Source organism: Nannospalax galili, unplaced genomic scaffold (assembly GCF_000622305.1).
Source record: "Nannospalax galili isolate Female #2095 unplaced genomic scaffold, S.galili_v1.0 scaffold596, whole genome shotgun sequence".
Taxonomy (NCBI): Eukaryota; Metazoa; Chordata; class Mammalia; order Rodentia; family Spalacidae; genus Nannospalax; species Nannospalax galili.
In genome coordinates, this window is record NW_008340140.1 from 228523 (window position 1) to 237223 (window position 8701).

Genomic DNA, 8701 nt, shown 5'->3' on the forward strand with positions numbered 1-8701 from the left:
CAAAGGGGCAGGTAAGGTAGATTCACAAAGATGGTGGCTGTGCCTGTATCCTACCTCCACAGAAACTGAGCATCTGACTACTACGTCTCCCAGGCTTTGAAAGATTTGAGGTTGGTGTCTGGCTTAAAAGTCTCCAAGCCCACAGCAGTGAACTGCTGGGTGGTGAGTGGAGGGCTGGGTGGGAGCTGACTGCACCAGGCTGTTGGTGTGAAACAGGGACATTCCTGCCAATCACCTGCATATCCCAGAGTTCTTAGTCTCACATTGTGGCAGGACACTTATTCACATGGGGGGGGTCGAGGGGTGTCATGGTCCTGAGCATTGGAGGCTGTTTAGCATTGTATCTGGATGCCAGTCACCCACACTCTTGTGATCACATTAGAAATATCTCTTAATACCAAACATTCCCTGGGGCCAGGATTGCCCCATGTTGGAGAACCACCAGTGTATCCTATCGAGGTTGGGTTGGACCGAGTGGACTCGGGATGGATGTGGGTCAAGAGGACCTGTTAAGGGTGAAATGACCTACAAGTGGGAGGTCCACTGGAGTCCCCTGCAGCTTAAGAGTTTCAAGGTCAAGCGGGTGAGGGCAGTGTGCGGAGTGAGCTTGGGGGTTGGGCAAGAAGGTCTCTGTAGTTCCCATTTCCTGAAGGTCCCAGTTGAGGCACCCTGCCTACCCAGGGGCACCAGGGTGGGTACAGCCGTGGGATCCTGGGGTATCTGTGCCCCTCTGGGAGGAGCCGAAGGGGAGAAGAGTCTTTGAGCTTCCTAGCTGAGGTGTCCACCCAGGGCCTGGCGGGCCGAGCAGGAGGCGCATGGCCCTGGCTTCACTGAGGATTTGAAATTTGGACAGTCGTGGCCTCCATTCTGCACAAAGGACGGGAAGAACTCCGGGGCCTGCTATGCGCTCCATTCAGGGGCAGAAGGACCTGTTCAACCGAAAAAAAGGAAGAAGGTGCAAAAGACAATACGTTTGCCCGCTGCCTGCCTCCTGTTGAGTTTAGCTCATTCAGTAAACTGGGTCAGGAAAAACTGTAAAAGACTCTGAAATGGACTAAAAAGGGAAAAAGAGAAAAGGTGATGGAAGTCGGTTTGAGGACGCCCTTCGGAGCTACCAGTGATTTTGTTGTCTTTGAGTGATTTTATAACTCAAAGTTGTGGAGCGTGAAGAGAAACAGGTGCGTTTTATCTGGCCGACTATAAGTATCTTCTGGGACAGTGGCTGCTCCTCTATTTGTGCAGTGTGTTGTACATGTGTGGTACATGCTTTTCAACCTTTGAGAAATGGTTACATCCTCCTAGTTTCCTCATTAATGAATGAACTAGAATCTTTGATACACACTCATTTTATGTGTATAAGAATTATGACTTTCCTTTTTAGATAATTTACATTTTTATCTTATGTGTATGAGTGGTTTGCCTGCATGTATTTTAGTGCACCATGTGCATACAGTACCCATGGAGACCAAAAGAGGGTGTCCGATACCCTGGAACTGGAGCTGTGAATGGTTGTTAGTGTGGGTGCTGGGAACTGGACCTAGGTCCTCTGGAAAAGCAGCTAGAGCTCTTAACTGATGAGCCATCTCTCCAACCCCTAGACAAATCCTTTTTCAAAGATTTATTTTGTATTTACTGTGTGTGTGTGTACGTGCGTGTACACACACATGAGTGTATTGCCCTCAAGAAGTCAGAAAAGGGCATCGGAGCCCTTGGAACTGGAGTTATAGGTGGTTGTAAGCTGCCTGACATGGGTGCTGGGAACAGAATTCAGGTTCTCTGTAAGAACAGTAAAGTGCTCTTAACTGCTGAGCCACCTCTCCAGCCCTGCAAGTACTTTTTAAATAGCTGCTGGTATTTTAGGTTAGCCTGGGCCCTGAGGTTTCTGATCTATATTCAATGCCTTGAGCTGCAATTAGAGGTCCCAGAGTCTATGGTATCATTCTGAACAACCACATATTTAGTGAATGCCATTGTTTTTGAGAAGAGGGGCCTTAGTGAGGGCCCACACTGGATTTATACACCAGAGACTTATACAGGGAGGGATGAGATGGCTATGCGCTTTACCTTGACAGCCACACCTGCACACTTACTTGCTGTTCGCTGTTTGTGTTCATTACCTTTTCCATTACTGAGACCAAGTATCTGGCAAGAGGCAACTTGAAGGAGGAAGGGTTTGGCTCATAGTCTGAAGGCATAGCTGATCGTGATGGGGAAGGTGTGCCAAGAGCACGAGGCCGCTCGTATATTTTGATGTACCAGGAAGGAGAGAAAGAACAGGGAAGTGGGACCAGACTATAAACCTCAAGCCCATCCCCCTGTGATCCACTTCTCTAACCAAACCCTGGCCCTCCCAAAGATCCTGCAACCTCCCAAAACAGCATCACCATGTGGGATTGAGGTGTTCCAACACATGAACCTGCGAGGGACACTTCATCTCCAAACCCCAACGCTCTTGTCACAATTCCTTCTCTACAGCTTTTTTCCAGTGCTGACGATGACGATGAGCAGGTGGGTTCCAGAAAATGGAAGCGGGACTGTTGGACTCTTGGTCTCTGGAACCAGTGGCAAGAAGTAACAGAAGCCCATATTCCTGGTTGTACCTGAGGTTACCCTGAGTGAAATGCTAGCTAACCTTTAGTCTTTTATGGAAGCTCAGGAACTCAGCAATGTGTGCTTGTAATTGCTTCTGGGAATCCTTGTTCCAAGTCACCAGCTATCACAAGCATTTGTGCTAAGAGTCTACTGAGGCTAAAAGCCTCAATTTTATTGAAATGGCCTGTAATTTGTGCATTATTTTAGCAGGAGAGCCATCCCTGGATTGGTGGGGTTGCCTCCTTTTCAATGACCGTGTTAATCCTTTTCTTTCTCCTTAAAAGCCAACATACTCTCACAGAACACAGAAGAGAGAAATCTCAGCGACTAAGGGGTACTAGACGGCTCTCCTGTGTAGCCAGTTCAGCCTCTCAGTGGGAGCTGCTGACAGCACCTGGTGTCTAAGAGATGCTGTTGAATGTCTACAACGTAACAGACAGGAACCACAAGATGAGTTAGGAAAGGGTGACTAACCTGGAGAGAGACAGTGCTTTAACAGAACTGGGGTGATGGGGACTGTGAGCTGGGTAAGAAAAAGAGCTGCTGGGATAGACGGCTTATCTGAGTCCGTCTCAGAGGTCCCATGTTCAACTCATTTCTGAGTTTTGTCTTTCCCACGAGAATCTATTGCATCATAGATGCCTACTTTTTTCTGCTGTAAACAAATTACATACAGGAAAGTTTAGAGAATAAGATATAATACTGTTATGTAAGTTAGACTATGATAGTTTTAATGTGGAAGATAAGATACATTTGTGGCTAGAGTTTGTGCTTTTTCCTTGATTTTCTTCTGTTCTCTCTTAAAAGCAGATCCTGAGGAGCTCAGTGGTTAAGAGTAAGGACCTGGGTTTGAGTCCCAGCACCCACATGGTGGCTAATAACTGTCTGTAACCCCAGTTCCAAGGAAATCCAATGCCCTCTTCTGACCTCCTTTGCATTGGATGACACAGGTGCACTTACATACATGTAGGCAACTACTCATACATATAGAATAAAAATAATAAAATATTTTAAAAAGCACATCCCTCTGAGTAGGTTGGGCAGCCGTGGTCACCTACAAGACCCTCCTTTATGCCCCACTACTGTGCATTTGATGGAAGTAGGGAAGAGCTTCACAGAGCATGATTAAACCTAGTGTGGATGTTCACAGACCCACAGTGCTGTCAGCCACGATGCCTAGGGCCTGTCTTAGGATGCTTCTACCAAAGCTGAGCTACTGTCTTGAAAGGAATCTCACTAGATGTAAGTTCCCTCTTTTTCTGTCTTAGTGACTATTTCATTGATTATTGGGGAAGGCAGCCATTTCCCTTGTGCCTTGTAGTATTGATATTTCTTCTATAAACAGTGCTGATTGGGTTTTCATTCATTCTTCTGGTGTCTCCACTGTCATTTTTTATTTCACAGGTGAATTCCGTTCACCTTTCCAGTTCTCCTGTGATACCGGCCCCGGCGCTCTGCTAACATTAGATTCAGTGTGAGGCAGGTTCTGGAAAGATACAGATGAATGAGGCTCCTTGTGTGATATTGTTACCTAGTGTATCTTGAAGTCAGTGCAACATCAGAAACCTGTGTCTGGGTTAGAGAAAGCAGTGTTAACCTTGCCCTTACGGCCCAGGATACCCCAGTCTTCTTCTGGTTTTGTTCTGGGCCTCCCACCCCTCTCCTTCCCTTCATCTACTTGCCTTTATCCTAAATCTACCATATAAACTGTGCTCACAGTGATTGTTGAAAGACATTTATATCTCTTCTCTGTTTAACACTAGCCAGCGACTCATTCTCCTTCTGTTAGTATGTAATCATCCATCCTTGTTTGCAGTGTTAAGGAGTTTGAAACCACTGGGAAAAATACCAGGAGACCCAGTTCAGATTTTAATTGGTCAAATTTATTAGGGCTATAGCTGGTCCCGTGATCAGATAGATTCAGGACCCACGGTCCTGAGGGGAGGGTGAAATTACCTAATAAAGGGAAAACCCACAAATACCACAGGAATTTCATCACATATGAGTAATTCCAGGTAGTCCTGAGTAGGGTCAGGATGGCTCAAGTTAGCAGATAAGCAAACTTCAGAAGCCAGAACAAGCTTGTGTTAGTTCTTCTCTCAACAGAGATATAGAGCCCTTGACAGTAAGGCACTTTCTGACTACTATTGTTTTTTCAGGCTTCTTGGCCAGGCAGAAGCACAGCTGTAGTGTCTGGGAGGTGACCAAGGTCAGCTACTCCAAAGAAAGCATTCTTCTAAGGGGAAGCAGCTAAGTTCAGGCGCTTAACCTTGAAATTGGTCATTTTTCTGGCTTTTGAAATTGAAAGTGGCTGCTTTATGCAAAATGAAGTTACTTTAGCTGTTACAATCTGGGAGCTCCATTTGGGGGCATTGCAGCGACACCTTCCTCAAGGTGCTCCAAGTGTGGCCTTTACGTTTCTGCATTGTGTTCTGGAACAGTCAAGGGACAGGGAGACCGAGGCTGAAGGAGCTTTCTGTTTGAACTACCACAGCATCATGGAATCTGCATCACTCAGACTCCTGAGTGGACCACAGCTTACCATCCGCCCATTCCACGGCCTGGCCCTGGCCTAACCATTTGGGATTCACCAGAGAACAAAGCCGAGGTTCCTCATCTTGCGGTACTAGAATTCCAGAGGAAGGCAGTCACATAATCGACGAGGAAATCAAGGTAAGTTAGGAAAGGGTGGATGGTGTAGGGAAAGGCAGTGCTGTGACAGAACCGGGGTGACGGGGTGTGTGAGCTGGGCAAGAAAGTGAGCCTTGGGATAGACAGTGGGGAGAACGGCCCTTATCTGTGGAGCCAGGAAGGGGGTGAAGAGGTGCCGTACCATTGAGAGGCAGGCAAGCTATACATACCCCTTCTACCAGTGACCTGGCAACCCAGGACCCTCACCTGCACATACTATGCACACACCCCTCTCCTACCAGTGACCTGGCAACCCAGGACCCTCACCTGCACATACTGTGCACACACCCCTCTTGACAATGCACCTAGCAAACGAGGGCCCCCACGCGAATCTAGCTAAAAAGTCCAGACAATTCTTTCCTTCCCCGACAACCATGGAGTGAAGACAGTTTCTGTTCAAGGAGAGTGAGGGGGCCAATCTGGTTTTAACTAGTTCCAGGTACTCTTGCAATAATGCAACCTGTGTTCTCTGAGTGAACTTTTAGGGAATATGCCACATTTGCCATTTTATGGCTGTGCATAATTGGGCGTGCATATGATTAAATCAGACGCGTAACAGAAAAGGATGTCTTCAGTGGGCAAAAGCTTATGAAGGCTCAATCTGTTAATCAAAATAGATAACCACTTAGCCATCAAGCCCCTCCTTTTAGACCCTATAAAAGAAGCCCTGTTTCATAGCCTGGGGCCTCTGAGTACTCACTCCGTGGCTGGTTGTTACTTTTGGCTTTGTAGACTGATCTGTACCACCACTTTGCTTTTGAATTAAGCTTCCTCACTACTTTGCAGACTGTGTGCACTGATTTCAGTTCTTTAAGACACCAGGAACCAGGACACACTCAGTCCAGACACCAACCACTAGTAACAGTTGTTTAGGGAGACACACAGGGCTGAGACATCGTTAACATGGGAGTGTCCCCAGCTTGTGCTAGGGTTGGCCACCATGCCAGGGGTCCTGGGTGAAAGCAGCTAAGGGGAGAACAGTTGGGATTGGCACAAAGCATTGGGAAGTTGAGTAGATGGAGCCGGGCCCTCAGGTCATTACAAAGGTTTGGGTTTACTCTGATGAGGTGGAGAGCTACTGCAGAGTTTGAGCAGATGAGAGGCACAGCATGATGTTGGACATAGGAGTGTCAGTCTTGCTGTGGCATTGAGAGTAGATTGAAGGCAAGGGTGGGTGGAGAGGCCCGAGGAGACCCTTGCAGGCATCAGGTGATAATGATTCAGCCTTGGATCTCGATGGTGTGGGTGGAGGTACCTGCTGTCCTTTGCTGCTGTGAGAAGCTATCACAGGCTCAGTGTCTCTGAGCAACAGCCACTGGTTGACTAAGTCACAGCTGTGCAGTCAGAAGCCCAGCATGGCTTATCTTCTGCCGGGAGTCTCAAAAGACCAAAATCAAGGTGGGGATCTGCTATTTCATTTTTGGAGGCCCTCAGAGGGGAATGTTCTTTCAAACCAGCCCAGATCCTTGGGAGAACTCCCTCCTGTGGATGTAGGGCTGAGACTCCTTCCTGTCTGTCTGTCCATGGAGACCTTTGTACTCCCTGAAGACATCTGGATTCCGCATTCTATGTCCCTTCTACCTTTGTGCCTGCAGCACTGTGCAAACTCTCTGGGTAGTTCAGGTCTCTCCAGCGTCCCCTGTGTGTGGCTCTCAGAAAACACCTGCTTTTAAGAAATGGCTCTTGTGATCAGATTGAATTCATATAGGCAGTCCAGGTTAACCTCTCTATGTTAAAGTTCCCAAGTTTCATTCATTCATCCTCCCTCCCCTCCCTCCCCTCCCTCCCCTCCCTCTCTCCCTGTAGCTCCATAACTTGTTATGTAGACCAGGCTGGCCTCAGACTCTCAGAGATTCACCTGCTTCTGCCTCTGAGAGCTGGGGGTCAAAGGCGTGTGCCACCACATCCAGTCCATCTCAGTCTCTTTTGTGCTGTGATATGACAGTCATAGGTTCCAGGGCTTGGGTATGGACGTGTTTGGAGACATTATTCTGTTGACCATAGAAATGGTTGGACTGCACAAGATCAGGCTCATTAATATTCCCTTATGGAGGGGGAGGGGTTTGCAAGGCCCCACCGATACCTGAGGACTTCTAGGCAGTTCGTGATTGCCCAGGAGAGATATTTCTTCAAAAGTGTAGCGACTGGTAAGCTGTCCACGCTCCTGCAAGTCCTCACCACGCTCTGTAATTAACCCTGATTGAACTCAGTTCACCAAAAAAAGGACATGAAGCAGAAAGGGGGGAGGGGAGGGGACAAGGGGGGAGGGTGAGTACGATCACAGTACAGCAAGCACAAACTTGACACAATGAAACCCATTATTATTTTCAATCAGTATATGCTAATTAAAAATAGAGAATGAAAACCTTTTGTTGACTTTTTGTGATTTTTTTCATACAATATAATTTAATGGTATTTAGATCCCCTCCCTTATCCGCACCTCCCCTTAATGCCCCCATCCAATTTAATATGCTTTATTATATATGTATTCCTATATTGATATATAATAAGGCCTATAGAGTCTACCTTGTGTCCCCAAATGTCGTCCTGTGTGGGTCCATCCACTGGAGCCTGGTTAACCTGCCAGGAGTCCCATCCTTGAAAGAGACTCTCTCTCCCCCTGCCAGAAGCCATTGGTTGCCAAAGATTCCTTAGGTTAGGTTGAGGTTTCTTACCTACTTCCCCAGGTCTATGCTGGGAAAAATACAATATATTTTTAAAAAGACGTGGCTGAGTTCTGGCTACAGTTGTGGAGTTTTGGTCTCTTCCAGAGGCTTCAGTTCCTAGGTAAACTATTCCCCTTTGACCTTCTAGCATCTTAGAGGAAATTGTGGTCTTGAACTAGTCTCCACAGGTTCTTTACTTCTTTATTCCCAGGGTGCTGGCATCCTACACATTGTTGTCCTGTGAATAACGCAGAGGCAGAAAGACATGTTCTTTCTATAAATACACCTGTCAAAGCTACATTATTCAGTTTTGAGATGTGTTTTATTATTGTCCTTATGTAAAATAAATGAATAAATCTGTTCCCATTTCAAGGTCCCCAAACATCAGAGCCCGTCTCATTCTTTCAATAATTGCAGAAGAATCTTATCTGTATTGCCAAGAAAGCTAAGGAGAGTGAGGTGAAGTCAACATCACAGGACGTGTCGGATTGGAACCCACAGCCTTGACTCCAGAGCCTGTGATTTAACCACTCACGACACAACACAAAACCATATAGAACTATTGCTTCATCACCTCCTCTGAGGGATTGTTGGATTGATGGAGGGTAGAGATGAAGATTCAGTGAGGTGCCTGTCACTCACCCAGAAGAAAGTTTATGGGGGTACACTGTCAGAAGATGAGGCCAACAGTAGAGAATGAGTCACATTGGAACAACTGGCTCCTGTCTCTCATGAGGAACACTGAGCCCAGC